The sequence below is a fragment of the Coenobita brevimanus genome, chromosome 93 (genome assembly GCF_032717465.1).
Source record: "Coenobita brevimanus isolate Jiangsu-jjx chromosome 93, ASM3271746v2, whole genome shotgun sequence".
Taxonomy (NCBI): Eukaryota; Metazoa; Arthropoda; class Malacostraca; order Decapoda; family Coenobitidae; genus Coenobita; species Coenobita brevimanus.
The window spans coordinates 52,298,766-52,316,881 of NC_137046.1; the positions used below are offsets into that span (position 1 = coordinate 52,298,766).

At 42.5% G+C, this 18,116-nt stretch overlaps 1 protein-coding gene across 1 annotated transcript in view; it reads left to right on the plus strand.

Moving 5' to 3' along the window:
* Nucleotides 1–18,116, plus strand: part of LOC145412531 (trehalase-like) — a 408,315-nt gene that overhangs the window by 356,813 nt on the left and 33,386 nt on the right. The gene's annotated exons all lie outside the window — the stretch shown is intronic.

Consider the following 18,116-nt stretch of genomic DNA (forward strand, 5'->3'; position numbering starts at 1 on the left):
CGTTACCAGAACATCTCAGCACATGTTTACAGAAACACGTATTCTTAAAAGTAAAAACAATGTGCTTGGGCTTCTAAAGGCGCTCAAAAGTGTGTGTGTGTGTGTGTGTGTGTGTGTGTGTGTGTGTGTGTGTGTGTGTGTGTGTGTGTGTGTGTGTGCGCGCGCGCGCGCAAACTTTCCTACAGTGCTGGAAATATAGAGAACAAGAGACTGGAATTACATAGATATTTTGTCGACTATTAAGACATACTTACTGTGTGTTTTGTAAGTAAAAGTATTTAAATGGAAGTGGCCTGGCTTCCCAAGCGACTGATAATGTGTTCAAGCTTCCATACAGAGAATGAAATGTAAGGAGGAGGAGGAGGAGGAGGAGGAGGAGAGAGTGAAATTAAAGGAATGTGGTTGCATGTTCAAGTGTCTTCGAAATGTATGTGCACACTTCCATTCAGAGCGGGAAGTGAAGGAAATAGATGTTCATAAGTTAGAATTATTAAAGGACTACGTTGATCTCTGCAAATTCTTCCTTTACCTCCAGTCATCATTTTTTTTCTCCATCCTTTTCCTCTCTCCTTCACATTCATCCTTCGTCCATCTTCCCTTTTCTCTCCATCCTTTTCCTCTCTTCTTCACATTCATCTTTCGTCCATCTTCCGTTTTCTCTCCATCCTTTTCCTCTCTCTTTCATTTATTCTTCCTTCCTTGTCTGTGTTCTCTTTTCTTTCCTATCACATTCTCCCTTCCTCTCTTATCGTCCTTTTCTCCCCTGTTTACCTTTTCAATCTGACCCTTTCCGCTCTCCTTCCCCCTTTCCCCCCAACGCTTACACCCTTTCTTTTATTTCGGGATCCACCTCTCTTTCATCGACGTTGGTTTCGGTTCGGATTTAGCCAGCGTGATCGGACCCAGATTTCGAACCCTGCGAAACGATTGGCTGGGTTTGGGGGCCGGGGGGGAAGGGTGGTCCGGTAATTGAGATTTTCGGGGGAACAAAAATATCCGAAACTTTGGAAATTAGACCAAAGCTGCGCGGGGGCCGAATCAATGTTTAGATGAGAGCGCGTCCAAGTCGTAATGGCGTACTCTGCTCTTTTTATTGGCGCGCGCATAATGGCCACATCACTAACGTCCGCGCCGCGTATTTATAGAACACCGCTGAGAGTGAGGAGGATAATGATGATAATTAGGGAAATGAGGTGGCGGTGATTAGAATGATACTGCTAATGAAAGGACTTGCAGACTGATGGGAGGGAAAATAGTTGCGAGATTACGCCACCCACAGCCAGCGGAAATAGGCGTTTGTTGTTACACTGTCGTACGTCACAGGGAAAATTGTTGTACAGTGTCATTGCACCTGTAGCTGACGCAATATACACCAATGGGTATCATAGTTTGTTTTTTTCAGTAATTCCATTACAGTCTCGAAACTGGGAAAACCTAATGAGATCACTGCTAAATATTCAAGAAGCTTGTAATAGTTTGAATCTTGCTTCATATGTTCGGAACTTGAAGTGAAATAAGATTATTGGCAGGAACTGTACACTCATCGACGGCCAGGCATCTCAGTCATGGTTAGACGTCCAAAATTCACATACTTACCAGAATTTGTTCACTGGGAAGAACACTACAAAAATGCATGGAAATACTCCGCACACCCCTATTGTTATGTGTCCTGCAAAAACAAATCTCGGCTACGAAGGGGAATCTAACGTGTGTCTGTGAATCCTGGCCCAGTACGGCAACGCCTGACTCTCGCAGCTTCATGCATCACCGGCCATCGTACGTCAACGGGGAAATTATTGCACAGTATGGGACACCTTGCTGTCGTATTTCATCAGCTTAATTACCCTAGCGTGTCGCGCCTCGGATCTCACCCTAAGTTATTGCACCTTATCCCGCTATTGGATTATCATTTACGATATATTATTATTGTAAAGTGTGGCAGCACTTCCACGATACCTGCAGAATGTACCACGGAATACGATGCCACGGATACTGCCATCTTTAGTTACAGAGTAGCCACGAATGCTAACTCAGCCGTACGAAATCTTATTTAAATTTACGTAATTTATCCAAACACAACGTAGCCTAATATTTGTTATTCCCATAGTTCGTTTACTATCCTATCCTAATCCAATCTAACCCGCTGTAATGAAGCCAAATCTTACGTAAGTAAACCCGACCCACTCCAGTTCAACCTAACCTAACCTAACCTAAGCTAATCCTAGTTGCAGTCACACTAGACAATCTCATTTGTTTCTCGTGATGGAATAACAGAGGATCAGGAGCAGAGTCGAAGCCAGGGTGGGGTACGTGGGGGGGGAGGGAATGTAAGAAAAGGAGAGGAGTGCAAAGAAAAAGTGAGGCGGAATGGAATGTGACGGATGAATAAGCGAGAGAAAGAAACGGAAAGTCAAAGACGGAAATTAGATCAAGAAAAAGCGAGTGAGAATAAAAATTGTGTGTGTGAGAGAGAGAGAGAGAGAGAGAGAGAGAGACGAAGTATATAGCAAAGCGAAAATGGACGAAAGAGAGAATAGGAAGGAAGACGAGGTTATGGGAAGAGGAAGAGACGGTGAAAGATTGATCGTGACCAGAGTAAAGAAAAAAGAAGAAAAGAATGAGGGTGGGTGAAAAATTAGATCGAGGTGAGAAAAAGTCGAATAGGAGGCGGAGGAAGGAAGGAGGAGGAGGAGGAGGAGGAGGAAGAAGAGGACGAGGGAGGAAGGGGTAGAGATGACTGAAGAAAAGATACAGAAGAAAAAGAAAGTTGGATAGAAGGGGAGACCTAACAATAAGAAAAAGAAGTTAATCAGGTGTATACGCATGAAGAGGGAGATGCAACATGAGAAGAAGAAATAGAAGAAGATAAAGAAGACATGAGCAAATGAAGTGTGTGTGTAAGATAGGAAGACAGGTACTCGATGTAATAGCACCAGCGCTCTCAAGGTATGTGAGGAGGAGGGGAGATAAGAGATAAGGACCGTGGAGTCAGTGAGCTAGCAGGGGACAGAGAGAGAGAGAGAGAGAGAGAGAGAAGGGGGAGTAACCAGGACATACAGATGGGAAGGGGAAACTCTATAAAAAAGAAAAAAAATCCTTGAGAGATGAGCCCCATTTTTCAGGCAGCGCTCTCAATATATCCCGTAATATCACTAATGCCCCCCTCTTATATAACATTACCCCCTATCTATCACATTACCCTCTATCTATCATATGATCCACTATCTTCTTATCTGTCAGTTCTCCTCTGTCCCATCTTGGAAGAAACTGTCCACCACTCGTTCATTTTTACCTCATTATCTCCATTCGTTATCGTGTTTTCAGGTTATTCCTTCTATTTTGCCTTTTAATTCTGCCTTTTCAGTGTTTCATATTTGTTTCTTGCCTCTTATATTCCTCCTCTTTCGTGGCTATTTTCCTTTTTCCTTTATTGTTTCTTGTTTACCGTGTTCCATGCTTATTTCCAGTTTACTCTTTATTTATATCCTTTTTTCTGCCTTCTCGTCTTTTTTTCTTTTTTTTTAATTAGCCGTCCCTCCTTGTTACCGTATTTTCTCTTTCCTTATTAGCCGCCTTCATTTGTTTTTTGTACTTGCTCTCTCTTTCTGCCTTCTTTTCAGTCCTTCTCCTCTCCCCTCTTCATTTTCTCTTTCTTTTCTTCTGTCTTTCTCCTCAGTTCATCTGCCTTCCTTTTTCTTCATCCTTTCTCTTTCTCCTCATTTCTTTTCGCCATTCTCCCTTTCTTCTGTGTCTCCTTTCTGCCACGTCTGTTCTGTCTACCTTTCTTCTTCGTCCCCCTTCTTTCTCCTCTCTTTGCGTCTTCGCCGGCCATCTTTTTCCTCTCTTCGCCTCTTCACCCTCCATCTCTTTTCTCTGTTGCAACACACACTTTTGCTTCTTTTCCTTTTTCCTTCTTATGCCGTGTTTCGTTGCTTCGTAATGCATGAAAGAGGATGATTGCCACCGGAATGAAGTGTAGAAGTCACCAGGAAGGAAAGAAGAAGGTCGGGTAGCGGAATGGGGAAGGGAAGAGAGGAGTGCATGGGAGGGAAAGAAAGAAATATTGTGGGGAAGGAGGGATGGGAGGATAAGATGGGGAATGAGGATAAGGAAAGAGAGTCAAGGGGACCTGCATAAGGAAAAAAAGGGTGGGAAGTTGGGAAGAAAAGATGGGGAAATTGGGAGGGAGAATTAAAGGCAGGTGAATGGGGCAAACATGAGGGAGTATGAGAAGAAGGGATGGAAGGCAAAAAATGGGGAATGAGGAGACGGAATGAGGATGAGAGAGGGAGGGTGTATGACAGAAGAGGGGGACGAGGGGTGTCTGGGTAGGAATGGAATGAGGTTGAAAAGGTGAGGGGGAGGGGATGAGAGGGGGGTAATGGAGCTGGAAAAAAGGGGCGAGGGGTTTGTGGGAAGAGGAGGAGGGGGTGGTCGAGAGCGGAGAAGAGGACGTGAGGTGTCTGGGGAGGAATGGCATGAGGTTGAGAAGTTGAAGGGGAGGGAACCAGGTATTAGAGAGAGGGAACGAGGGAGTAAGAGGCTGCAGAAAATCGAGGGGGATGTTAAGAGAGTAGAAAGGAAATACTGTAGGTCGACGCCTTGGAAGTGAAGGGAGAAGAAGAAAAGGAGTCGATTTGTGGAAAGGAAAGAGGAAGAAAAAAAAAAGTCAGCAGCTGCCAGTTAGAAAAAGAGGAATGATAAGAGAGATTGAGGAACGGGGTCGACGGCTGTGCAAAGGAGGAAGAGAAAAGATAAAAAGAAGTCCGAGAGAGAGAGGAGAGAGAAAGAGGAAGACAGATCGGGAAAGATGGAGAAAATAGCGATGACTGAAGGCAGAGAGGATGAAAGAGACAGGGAGGGAGAGGGAAAAAGAAGACAGGTTGACGAGGGAATAGAAAAGGGAAGGAGAAGAGGAGCTGATACAGAGAATCAGGAAAAAGAAGAGGGATTGATAAAGGGAGAGAAGGGGGAAAAAGAATTGATAAGGGGAGAGGGTAGAAGACAGGTTGACGAAGGAAGAGGATGGGGAAAGAAGAGAGTGATGAGGGAATGGGAGAGTGAAGAAAACGAGAGGTTGTGAGAAAAGGGATCGATGAGTGTGGGGAAGGGGGGAAGAAGGAAAGAGGATGACGACGGGTGTGGATATGGAGGGGAGAAGATCGACGGCTATGTTGGAAGAGGGAAGACAAGAGTCTGACGACGGCTGTGGGAGGGGTAGGAGACAGCTGTGGGGGTGTGGGGGGTGGATGTGTGAGGGGATGGAGGGGTGGATGTGTGAGGGGATGGGGGCACCGAAGAGGAAAGAGGTCGACTGCTGTGGGTGTTGGGATGAGGGGGTGGGGGTGGTAAGGGAGAAATGTCAGCGTCCTTGCAAGTTATAATGAGAACTAACGTGCGGAGAGGGAATGTGTGTGTGTGTGTGTGTGTGTGTGTGTGTGTGTGTGTGTGTGTGTGTGTGTGTGTGTGTACGCTCCATATTACTGCGTCCCTTTTTTTTTTTTTTTTTTGGTATAGTTTTTGTTTCTCTTATTTTCCATTTCTTATTGACTGTTTTTCTCAGTCTTCTTTAATATTCTTTTAGCGTGTGTAGATTTTAGATTGTTTAGGTTTCGTTTTATCTCTTATATTTATTTGTGCTTCTTTACGGTTTCATTTTTTATTTATTTTTTTTAGATTTCTATACCTCTTTGGTTTCTCAGTCATTTTATCTCTCGCTTTCGGTGCGTTTACCCTGTTTTACGAGCCTTCAGGTGTCTTTGCTTTAGTTTTCATTATTATGTTAGTTTTTCTTTGCCGTAGTTATTTCTTTAGTTTTATTTTTCTGTTTAGTTTTCTTTCGAATGTTAGCTTCGTCATTATTTCAGTATCTCCATTACATCAGTTATCTCATCTGCTTCACTCATGTCAGTTTCTAGGTTTTGGTTTTTGAGCCGTACTTGTGGCAAAAGAGGCCTCACAACATCTTAACGATCTACAGTATTATGCAAATGATATGCTGTTGGGTCTTGTTAGTCTTTATATTTCTCGTATCATTATAGTTTGCCAAAGTAACGTGCAAAAAAATAAAGAAGATATTGAAGTATGCAAATTATATCTCTGTGAAAAAGTTGCTGCGAAGCGTCCACAGCTTCTTACATCATACCCCGTACTCTTGTGATATTTGTGCTTCCCTGCGGCGTTATTTCCTGGGTGTTGTATTAAATCCTGCTTCGCTTGGGGTGTAAGGGGTCCCCCATGTTTTTCCCCCCCTTCTCTGTCTTATATATATATATATATATATATATATATATATATATATATATATATATATATATATATATATGTGAGAGAGAGAGAGAGAGTGGCCCATATACTCGTAATACACTCAGTTACTGCACCAGGCGATTTCTTGTGTGTTGTGTGGACAGGTTAGTCGGTGTCAACAATTTTTAACTTGAATTATCACCTCATTTCCTACACCCACTGTTACACCTACGCCCACACCAGCAGCCAAAGCCGTCCCTACAACACACAAAATATCTCCAAGCGAGTGTGGAGTGGCGCAGTACGTACGGGCCATCCTGTATATATTCATTACATGCTGGTATATATTAAAGGAAAAGAGGCTCTGAAATGGTGTGGGTGGGAGGATAAAATTGAAGGCCAGAGATCAGAAGCGGAAAAAGCAAAAATCACGAGTAAATACAAAGAATAACTGTGTGTGTGTGTGTGTGCGCGCGCGCGTATGTATGTGTGCACATTGATTGAGAGAGAGAGAGAGAGAGAGAGAGAGGTCACATATGCCGACTCTCGTCGTCCTGTTAACCGTGTGCTCTGAGGCAATTAATGTGAGGGAGAAGGTCTCTCTCTCTCTCTCTCTCTCTCTCTCTCTCTCTCTATTTATATATATATATCTATCTATCTGTCTTTATTTCTCTGTCTATCTCTCACTTTCCCACTCGTATTTCATCCTTCAGTCTGAAATTACAAATCACATCCCATAGCCTACATTCACATTACACTACTGTCCTCCTCCTCCCCTCCATTCCACTCCCATCATCCAGCCACACCATCCTACTTCCCGTTCCACATCATCCCTGACACCATCCACCTGTCATCTTTTCCCTAGTGCAACTCTCTTCTTCCAGACGTATTTCTTATTTGTTCAGAATTGGAGTCAATCAGTAATCCCTTTACATAACTGAGGTTTCGATTTATGGAGGCAGTATTCCAGTTCAACAATATTCCACTCCACTTCATTACTGAGTTTTATTTTCGTAAGTTCTCAGAAAGTGTTGACAGTATTTCAAGACTAGGAGGACTTCTCACCGCATTTGCATCATCCTACTGGTTTCCTTCTGTTATCCCACCACACACTTCCACCCTTCATACTACTAAGCTGTCATCCATTATACTACCATACTACCACAGCACCATCCTCCCCACAGTCCTTGTTTCCCACCCCACACTACCCATTGTCTTCTCGACAGTCCATACTTCACAGCCATCCCAGCTGACAGTACTATCCCACTGCCATACTACACCATACTACCATTCATCATGTCTTTCCGTTACAATCATCTCCATCGCCCCACTCGCCTCCCTCGGCACTTTCATCCCAAAGTCTGTTCCAAGTCAGCCTACAACCATCCCTCACACCATGCAGTCATTATCCCATTACCAGACCATACCACTACCATTCCACTGTCAATCCCGCACTGTTCCACCTTCATTGCTTCAAACAGCACCATTCCATCCTCTACCATCCTTCACTTCATCCCAGTACCATTACCGACTCCATCACACTCCACACTACACCACCCATCACTCGATCCCAATACGATCCTTCACTGCATCACACACCACACTTCCATCCATCACTCCATCATTCAACCATCACCCGCATCATCTACCTTACTTTACCAGTCCACACCACAATATCATCCTTCACTCCACCCCACACCATCCTCATACTGTACATTCCTACCCCACTTCATACTTCACCCTATCCCACTACCATCACATACTGTACAACACTGTCACACACCAAAGTTTGATTCTCCATCCATCAACCACATTATAGATCAGAAAGATTCCTCACACCACTACCATCACCACTCCTCATATTCCCACCCCATCACCCACATTTCCATTATCCTCCTGCGCCACACTACGATTCCCACGCCACACAACCATCATCCACCTCGTCCACCCACCGTCACCCACACCACCCCACATACTCTTCCATCCCTCGCTGCGGTGTGTACAGGCATCTCGGGAATGAACGAATCCTGGTTTGCCTCGTCTTTGTTCAGTTTTGCCTGGGAAGAACAACAATTTTTCTTTTTTCGCTACGGACTTCCAGCCTTTGACTATTTCTTCGTTGAGAAAAAAAAAATCCTACCATGACATCCCACCACACACACACACACACACACACACACACACACACACACACACACACACACACACACACACACACACACACACACACACACACACACACACACACACACACACACACACACACACACACACACACACACACCTGCAATCCCACAACAATCCCTCAACCTCGGCATGGGATTCTCCAGCTGCGAGTCGAGGAGGAGGAGGGAGAAGGAGGAGGAGGAGGCGGAGGGAGAGAGAATCACATTACATTAATTCAATTCGGCTCTTGATGTGTTTACGGCACAGAACAGCTGAGAGAGAAGATGATGATGTGATGTTGACCTTGAGAAGTGAAAAGCAGAACTGTCATGAAACCAAGCACAGGTTCACTTTTTTTTTTTTTTCACTGAGAGCTGTTATTATTATTATTATCATTACGGAAATAGTAGTAGTAGTAGTAATAGTATATTTTTATTATTATAAAAATGATAATTATTTTTCTCATTATTATTGAGAGAGAGAGAGAGAGAGAGAGAGAGAGAGAGAGAGAGAGGATTCTGTGATGCCGTCTTTGAGAAATGGAAAACGGAAGTGTCGTGGAACCAAGCCGAGACTCAATATTTCTCATTTATTTGACTGACAACTTTTATTTCGGCAAAGGGTAGCGGAGAGAAAACGATATCTTGATGCCAGACGTGATAAATGAAAAGCACTGTGTCTTCAGTCATGGTAATGTCTATTATTTTCGTTCATTTAGCTGATAATTATTTTTCGAACCCCCTTTATTGGATGGAAATTATTATTATTATTATTATTATTATTTTATTATTATTATTATTATTTTATTATTACTGAGAGAGAGAGAGGGGGAGGGGATGCTGTGATACCAACCTTAGAGATAGGAAAAACAAACCTGTCGCTAGTCTAAAACAGTTGTATTTTTGTTTTTTATTCCACAGAACTTTTTATGATGCAGCTGGATGCGTTGTAACCCCTTCACTCCAATGATGTATGTTTTTGTTTAGTCTTTCTGCTTCTAGACGATTTTTAAAGGCTTTGGGTAGTCCTCTTGTAGCAAAGGGGAAAGGTTTATATATCCCCTCCAGTACTTGAAGGAAATAGTCTTCAGGACGAGTCACATCAGCAGGATTAAGCTACACATTACCGGTGCGTCCTTGGGTTGAAGGGATTACGATCGCAGAGTGCAAGGTTCTTGATCCAGGGCGTGATTGGTCTAAACTTTCATCATAAATGCCCAGGTTATATATATATATATATATATATATATATATATATATATATATATATATATATTTTTATATATACTGTGTGTGTGTGTGTGTGTGTGTGAGAGAGAGAGAGAGAGAGAGAGAGAGAGAGAGAGAGAGAGAATATGTTTACCAGCTGGAGTTACGGGATGTGGTTACATGTTTACGGTATGGAGTTGTCTCCGTGCTGGACTTGTTTACGTGAGTTGTTTACATGAATTTGATTACGTGGAGTCATTGAAGTGCATGGAGTTGTTTACGTGCGGGAATTTTACGCGTTGTTCACGTGCTTGAGTTGTTTGTGTCGAGTTGTTTACCTGCTGGAGTGACTTACGTGGAGCTGTTTACGTGCTGGGGTTGTTTACGTGCTTGGCTGGGGAGGAGAGAGAGAGAGAGAGAGGACGGGGTAGGCAGGCAGGCAGGTGGAGGAGAGGAAAGGAGAAGGGAGAACTAATGTGAAAGGAAAGGGTTGAGTGAAACGAAGGGAAAGAGAAAGAGGTGGGAGAGAGGGAAGATGGATAACGAGGATAAAGAAGGATAAAGAGGAGGAGGTGACAGTGTTCTCTCATAAGTCAGGGAGACGAGAAGGAGGACAATGAGGAGAAGGGGGAGGAGCAGGAGGAGGAGGGGTAAACATAGAGGGAAGATGAAAAGGGAGGAGTGACAAGTAGAAGGGGAGGAGGAAGAAGAAGAGAAGCAAACTGAGGAGGAAGGGGAAGGAGGGAGAAGTGACTGCTAGAAAAGGAGAGAGGACGATAAAGAGGGAACGAGAGATAAAGGGAGAGGAGAGATACTTGGAAAGAGATGGAAGATGAAACTGAAAAGTGACTAAATAAACAGTTGAAGAAGGAAGTGTAGAAGAGGAAAACTTTAGAAGAGGAGGAGGAAGATGAAGGAGAGGAAGAAGGAATATGGAGATGAATGAAAGGGAAATGATTATTAGAAGAGAAAATAGAAAAGATAGGAGAGGACGGGAATTCAAAGAAGGCCAGAAAATGAAATAAAAGGAAGGATGGAAAAGGGAGTGCAAAAGACGAGGAGAAGGAAGGAATCAGAAAGAAGAGAAAAGGGAGGGGAGAGATTGTGTAACAGATTCGAGAATGAGAAGAGAGATTAATAATGAAGTAGAGGAAACAAAGAGAGAAAGATGGGATAAGAAAGGAAGCAGAGCTAAGAGTATACCTAGTACAAAGGAAATACAGATAAAAGTAGGCCTATTGGCCCATGACGAGGTTATCTGTAAGAAATAAAAATAACTAATGCTACTAAGAACTAACCAGAATGTAAGAGAAAGGATAGTAAAGAAGAAGGCTCTCCCTAACCCAGCACACCATCCGATATTGCCGGCAGGAAAAAGATGGAAAAAAAAAATCCATGCTTGTTATAAAGAATAACAAAAAAAACAGGAGAGACAAAAGAGGAATTACTCTGCACTATGTAATCTCCAGTCTACATATCTGTAAAGGAAAGAACATACACAATCGCTAAGTGTTCTCTCAATTATGCAAATGACCCACTGTCGGCAGCATACACTCCAACCTGGATATAAACAACACACAATTAGTTATAGGTTTTTGTCTTGAAATATTTATCTAACCGAATTTTCATCGTATCAGTAGCTTTTGCCCTAGCTTTTATTGCTGGTAACCTATTCCATTGTTCCAACACGCGAATATTAAAGAATGCATAAGGCTGGATAATTGGAAGGAGGAGGAGGAGGAAGGGTAGTGAAAGAGAGGGTGAACGAGTGGGAGGGAGGAAGGAGGGAAAGAGGAATGACAGACACTCCTCCCTCATCACTTGATCTAGGAGAGGGAAGAGGAAAAGGAGGAGGAGAAGGAAAAGAAGGACAAGGAAGCGGAAAAGGAGGAGAAGAAAGTGAACCTGGATAATAAAAATGAAATGAGAGAGAGAGGGGGGGGGGAACCAAGGATGAAACACTAAAAAACAAAGAGAGAATTAGAGAGAAAGGAAGAGCTAAGGAGCGACGAAGGTACTAGTAAAGAGGAGAAGTAGGAGGAGGAGGAGAGAGGGGAGGAGGACATTGTGTGCTGGATCATAACGAGGGAGGAGAGGAGGAGGGATAAGTAGAAGGGGAAGGAGGAAGGAAGGGAGATTAAGTATCAGAGGTAAGCGCAGAGGAGGATAAGGAGGGAGAGGAGGAGATGAAGATGGAAGAGGAGGAAGAAGAGAAGGGGGTGCAAAAGACGAGGAGAAAAAAGGAAGAAGAAAATGTGAAACGGAACTAGAAAGAGAAGGAAGAAGACGAGAGGGGGAAAGACGAACAGAAGAGGGAGGAGAAAAATAATAAAAGACGGAAGAAAAAGAGGAATAGGAGTAGGGATAAAGAAGAAGAGGAGGAGGAGTAAGAGAAAGACACGAAGAAGAGGAGAAATAAGCAAGGAGACAGAGGGCATAGAATAATAGGCTAAAATAGAGACAGAAAACAAAGGAGCATCCAGCTAGACAGAAAATACACACCGACACCAAAATAATCTGAGAAAAGACGAAAGCCGAAGAAAATACGAAAAAGCAGGAACAAAGGGAGGAAACCCAGTCCGAACGAAAATATCTGGAAGCGAAGAGAGGAAATGCTGTGGAAAAAAGAAGAAAACACTGAATGACGAAATGCATTCAGGGGATGAAGAGAAATGCGAATTAGTGAGTGAGAGAGAGAGAGAGAGAGAGAGAGAGAGAGAGAGAGAGAGAGAGAGAGAGAGAGAGGGGGGGGAGTTAATGAAAAAAAAGAGGAAAAGTGCGATAAGGGTGAGAGAGAAATAATGAAACAAATACAAAGAACCAGAAGACAGGAAAAAGGTATAATGAATATGGAGGGGTGTGGGAAAAGGCGTGGAGTCAGTGACAAATACCAGGATACCGTGAAACAAACCATGAGGAAGTAAAAAAAAAAAAAAAAAAAATGCCTTGACAAAAAAAAAAAAATGAGGAAGTTAAATATCGTGAAAAGCCCCACAAGGAATGTAAAAAATAAAAGAATCATGAGAAACGTTAAAGAAAAAATATATATATTTAGGATCGTAAAAATAAATGACAAACCATGAGGAACCTAAATCTTCGAAAGAAATACCATGTCATGCGGAGAGATGAAATTGATGAGCCGAAAGTTGAAAGGTACTAGGTAGATGCAGGATCATCAGGGCCGTAACGTAGGACTACTATAAAGCCTAGTGAGTGAAACTGTTTGCATCCGAAAAATGTTAGTGAAAAGTAAACGGACAGGGCCGCGACTAGAGATGCTCCGGTATCTAAAAATGTATAATCTTGGAAAGAATTTCACACACGAGAACAAAAACCACAAGATTAGTAAATATGAAAATAAACTTCCAAAAGAAAGAAAAAGTCACGAGAAACGTAAAACCCATAAATACATTGTAGCCGTAAGGGAAGAAAAAATATATATTGATATAAAAGAAACAAGAATGTAGAAACCTATTGAAAAAATCCACCATATGGATACAAAATACTGCAAAAACCATGAAAGATAAAACAACTTGAGCTCAGGCAGCCAAACAAAAACAAAAAAGTAAAAAAATAAACAATCACTAATTCTTCTACCTGGAAGAAGGGTAGATCCACAATAAACTTAAATAAGTAAAATAAATAGAGGACGAAAAGAAGTAGGAAGATGAGCAAACACAAGAAGAAAGATGAAATACAGAACAAAAGTAAATAAAACAGTAACGAGAGGGAGGTTAAAGATAGTAAAAATAAAAATAAAACGAATCCGGAAGAAACATGACTGAATAGAGTAAAAAAAAAAAAAAAAGTGAAATACGAGGAGAGGGAGGAGGAAATTATGGAAATGGGAAAAATAAGATTAAAGACAGAACCAGGAGAAACACGGTATATAAGGTGAATAAAGATTTGAATAAAGAAGTAGCGGGAAAAAAAAGAAATAACAGAGGATGAGGAGAAGAAGGAACTGAAAAAACATGAATAATTAAGGAGAACGTCGAAGAAGCAGGTTAAGTTGTGAATATGAAACTAAAAACAAAAAAACGAGAAACTTTTAAGTGACTAAAGCACAGGAGGAAAAGGTGGAGGAGAAGAAGTGAGGATTTGAGAGAAGAGGAAGAGGAGGAAGAGCTTGAGGAAACATAAAAAAATAAGAAAGATGAAAAAGTTGCGCCGAGATGAGGAAGTTGGGGGATAAGAAGCAATGTAGGAGAGGAAAAGGGTCGTAGAGAAGAGAGAGGAAGAGGCAGTGTGGTGGTAATGCGCGCGCGCGTGCGTGCGTGCGTGCGTGTGTGTGTGTGTGTGTGTGTGTGTGTAGAGAGAGAGAGGGGGGGGGAGTTTCAATGAGCTACAAGGACAAGTAGTGCCTCAAAAGATTTTACGACTCATACTGAGAAGGTATGGAGTACGTTCCTCGACTAGTGAAAGAAAATCGTTTAGTTGAATGCTTTCCCACAGCATCTCTGGAGAGTAAAACGGGAATTACTGTAGCTGTTTGTGTATGGGTGAGGAAATGCGTGTGTGTGTGTGTGTGTGTGTGTGTGTGTGTGTGTCGCAGGTGCAATAGATGTGTTTATGCGTCATGTGGATGAAAATGTATGAGCTTCGGAGAGAGAGAGAGAGAGAGAGAGAGAGAGAGAGAGAGAGTTGCAGTTTGTGTTGATCCATCATACGGGTTTGATGCGTGCAAACATTTGTGCACGCACGCACGCACGCACGCACACGTGCACACACACACACACACACACACACACACACACACACACACACACAGATAGAGAGAGGTGTTGCCATAGAGACGACTTTGCATGATTTTATGGCACTCCCGATACTTATGCTTTCCGTTTTGAAACCACACCTTTAATCCTTTGAAAATTTTGAGGCGCTGGTTCTTCTTGCATTCACATAGATGGCTAGATAGACTGATACACGTAGATTTACAAATTTTTAAATGTCTAAAAACTCATTCACTGTTTACTGTAGACTTCATGGTTATGAAACATTTTGTGTGTGTGTGTGTGTGTGTGCTATTGATTTCTGACGTTAATTGGAGCAGCTTTAAGTCTGTCAACTCCACAAGGGTCATTAAGACAAATCACTACTAAGGGTTTCTTTTTTGAGGAGGGAGGTGCTGCCTCCTCCACCACCTTTTCTTTCGATTTTTTTTTTTTTTTTATCTTTTTAATTGCAGTGTGATTCCAGACCATCGATCAGCTGTAGCTTAACTGGCAAGGAAAGCAGCCAACAAACATTTCCAAGACCAGGACACGCAATCGTCAGTTAACGAATCCAGGTCCCTATTTCGTTTCTATGGTCGTACCATTCTAAAGTGGCGGTTTGGGTGGGGCACGAACCTCTGTACAGTGTTGCCACGTTTTCCATACTCGCGATGCCTCTCTCTCTCTCTCTCTCTCTCTCTCTCTCTCTCTCTCTCTCTCTCTCTCTCTCTCTCTCTCTCTCTCGTCTGTGGTATTTTAGGATACATTTTGGTTATTTTCTTTTACGTTATAATGTACATATTGTAAATCTGACTTTATTTCCACATCACCCAGGAGGTTAAAGTCTTGGCGCGTTTTTTTAAAGAGGTGTCCCCAAACAGGCCTATTCCTCTATCCCTCGCAGATGACCAGGTGGGACTGGGTGTGTGAGTGTTGCCGCTCACGAGGGTTTAATGTATATATTTTTTTTTTATTAAGAAACTGGCATATTTTTGCTTATATTCCTGCACATTATCTTATAATCATAATTGTGACATTATTACCAACCCCAGAAATACGGTAACAGCCAATAAAAGTGACTACTTTTTTTTAAGCAACACTGTAAAATAATTATGCCACGTTTCTGTATTGCCGTATAAATATTTCACGCATAATCAGTTTACTGTTCTTTCATATATTATAATACACACGTTACCATTATATTCTTATGTGTTTAACTTATTGTGATGCATATTACATATAACAGAGCCGTTCACATAGCGGGTATGGAACACGTGGCAACACTGTACAGAGGTTCGTGCCCCACCCAAACCGCCACTTAAGATTGGTACCACCATAGATGCTTACAGAATGAGACTAAGGAGGCCCTGTGTAATGGAGCCGTGATCGGCTTGGGAATCGAACCCCAAACCTTGTAGTTTGCGAGACAAGCACATTTATTGTAGTTACTCCACAATTAGTCCTAGTTTAGAAATTAAGAATCTAAATATCTTCCTACTGCAATTTCTAGTGTTATAGAAAAAAAAACTTCGTGATATGACTTCCCGACTTCTCCCGTGATGTTCCAGTCGCTCTGGAAGTCACAACTCCCGCGAGACCTCAGGGGAACGTCGATCCTAGCCAATATACATGCAAAGCTCGGTGTATCAAAGACCGCCAAGACCAAACTCGGCATGGGTTCGAACCCCTCAATAGACGAAGGGAATTAGGCTCGTCAAAGGGAGTGAGGGAGTCGGGTCGTCTCGGGTAATAAGGATGCTGCTGAGTTGAAGTGGGGCGTCCTCAGTCACAGAGTTCTTCAACCTCGTGCATTTTAAATACTTGTTGATATTTATCCAGCGAGAGAGAGAGAGAGAGGGAGACTGGTGGGCAGTGGTACACAGTTTGCTGGCTACAGTACGCTGTATGGTGGTTAACAGAATGTACTTTCTGGTTGTCTGTTTGTAAGCTCCTTAGAAAAAAGAAATTCGTGTGGTTCTTACAGCAGGCATGTTGATAAAAATGTATTTTTGGCCTTGAGCTGACCAATATAGTCCATTCTCCTTTGCAGTGAGAATCACGTACGAGCTTTAAATCAATTCCCTGTCGTGATTAGGGTTTGTTTTTGTTGGCCGAAAAAAGAGAAATAAGAAAATCCTGCACACTCCTTTCCCTTGATGCGAAAACAAATCATCGTTGCTAGAAGAAGAATTGAGATACATAGTAAGATTCTGTGCTCCAATTGTTCATATGGCGGGGGGGGGGGAGGATATAATTAATACAGGAAGAACAAGAGACAGCATAATTTTTACACCCTTGTCCTTGTCCATCCAGGGAGAAGAAATCAGTCACAACAGGGCTTGAGCATGAGTTTGTTTGTAAATCTGGGCATAAACATTAATATTAATGGATTTTGTATGGTTCCATGAATTACTATAGACATATTTAACCGCTCCAGACGCGGTGACCTGTTTTTATTATTTTGTGCTAGATACAGTCGATTTTTTTCAGCTGTTTGGGAGACACCCTGTAGTGAAGAGGTAAAATCTACTGGCATGTCTACTGTAATATCGCCAGTTTAGAAAGTTTCCCCAAAGCTGAAGAAAATTGTTTGGAGATGGTATGAATAAAATGGAAATAGACTGTGCTCTGAAAATGGACTTAAGAGTAGAACTAGTTTTTCAGGCTTGTTCTCTCTCTCTCTCACTCTCTCTCTCTCTCTCTCTCTCTCTGGGGGCGCGGTAGCACAGTGGTAGCGCGCTGGACTCGTAATCGGGGGATTGCGAGTTCGAGCCTCGCCCGGGCTGCCGTGCCGCACGGGAGTGGTAGCTCGCTCCTGTAACCCTAGCGGGGCTATATAGTCCAATACAGGGCTTAGCTCGGGGGAATTCCATTTCTCTCTCTCTCTCCCTCTCCCATCTTATTCTGTCTCCTCCTCTCTCTCCTTATCCTTTAGCCTCCCTTCCTCTCATCCTCCTGCCTTCCACTTTCCCTCCTCTTCCCCCCCCCCCATCAACCCACTCCTGTCACCTAACCTGGGATATTGAGTCATAAGTTAGATATTGATGGTGGGGGTGTGGAGGTGTTGGTGGCCACAGATTAGAGAGAGAGGGAGGGAGGGAGAGAGGACAAAAAAAAAAAAAAGAAGAAGAAGAAAAAATATCAGGAAAATCAGAGTAAATGCATCTGCACATAGTAAGGATGATTCGAAAAATTAGAAATGCTTATAAAAAGAAAGAAACGGGAATGTTTTAAAAATCCAAGTTAATAAAAAAAAAAAAAAAAAAGTAGTCGAAGGTTCGAACAGTAGTACTGAAAAAAATAAAGGCCACTTGGCGCATGCGCACTGAGCGGAACGGTGACTTTCAGCATGTCACTCCGTGCATACGACACCGGATCCGCACCAAAATTTAATGGAGTACTGTATATTCTGGGCCAAGGCCCATCCTTCTTCCAAGTTCGTGGAAGTCCGTCCAATAGCTTTTGTGTAATCTTGCTCACAAACCAACCATCTAACAAATAAACAAATGGACAGGGGTGAAAATAACCTCCTTGGCGGAGGGATTAAAAAATATCCTTAGTGAAGGTGTTACTGAGATTCTTTCTGGTTTCGAAATTAGTTTCAAAACGAAGATTCCTGCTGACAGGTCGTTTTATATATATATATATATATAATATTGAAACTGAGGAATCTGCGTAAACGAAGATGGAATTATTGCCGTCAGAGTGTGTCCTAGAAAGCGGAAATGGGGATTAATTGTTGGGTTGAGAGAGACTTTTATGATCAACTCTTATAACTATG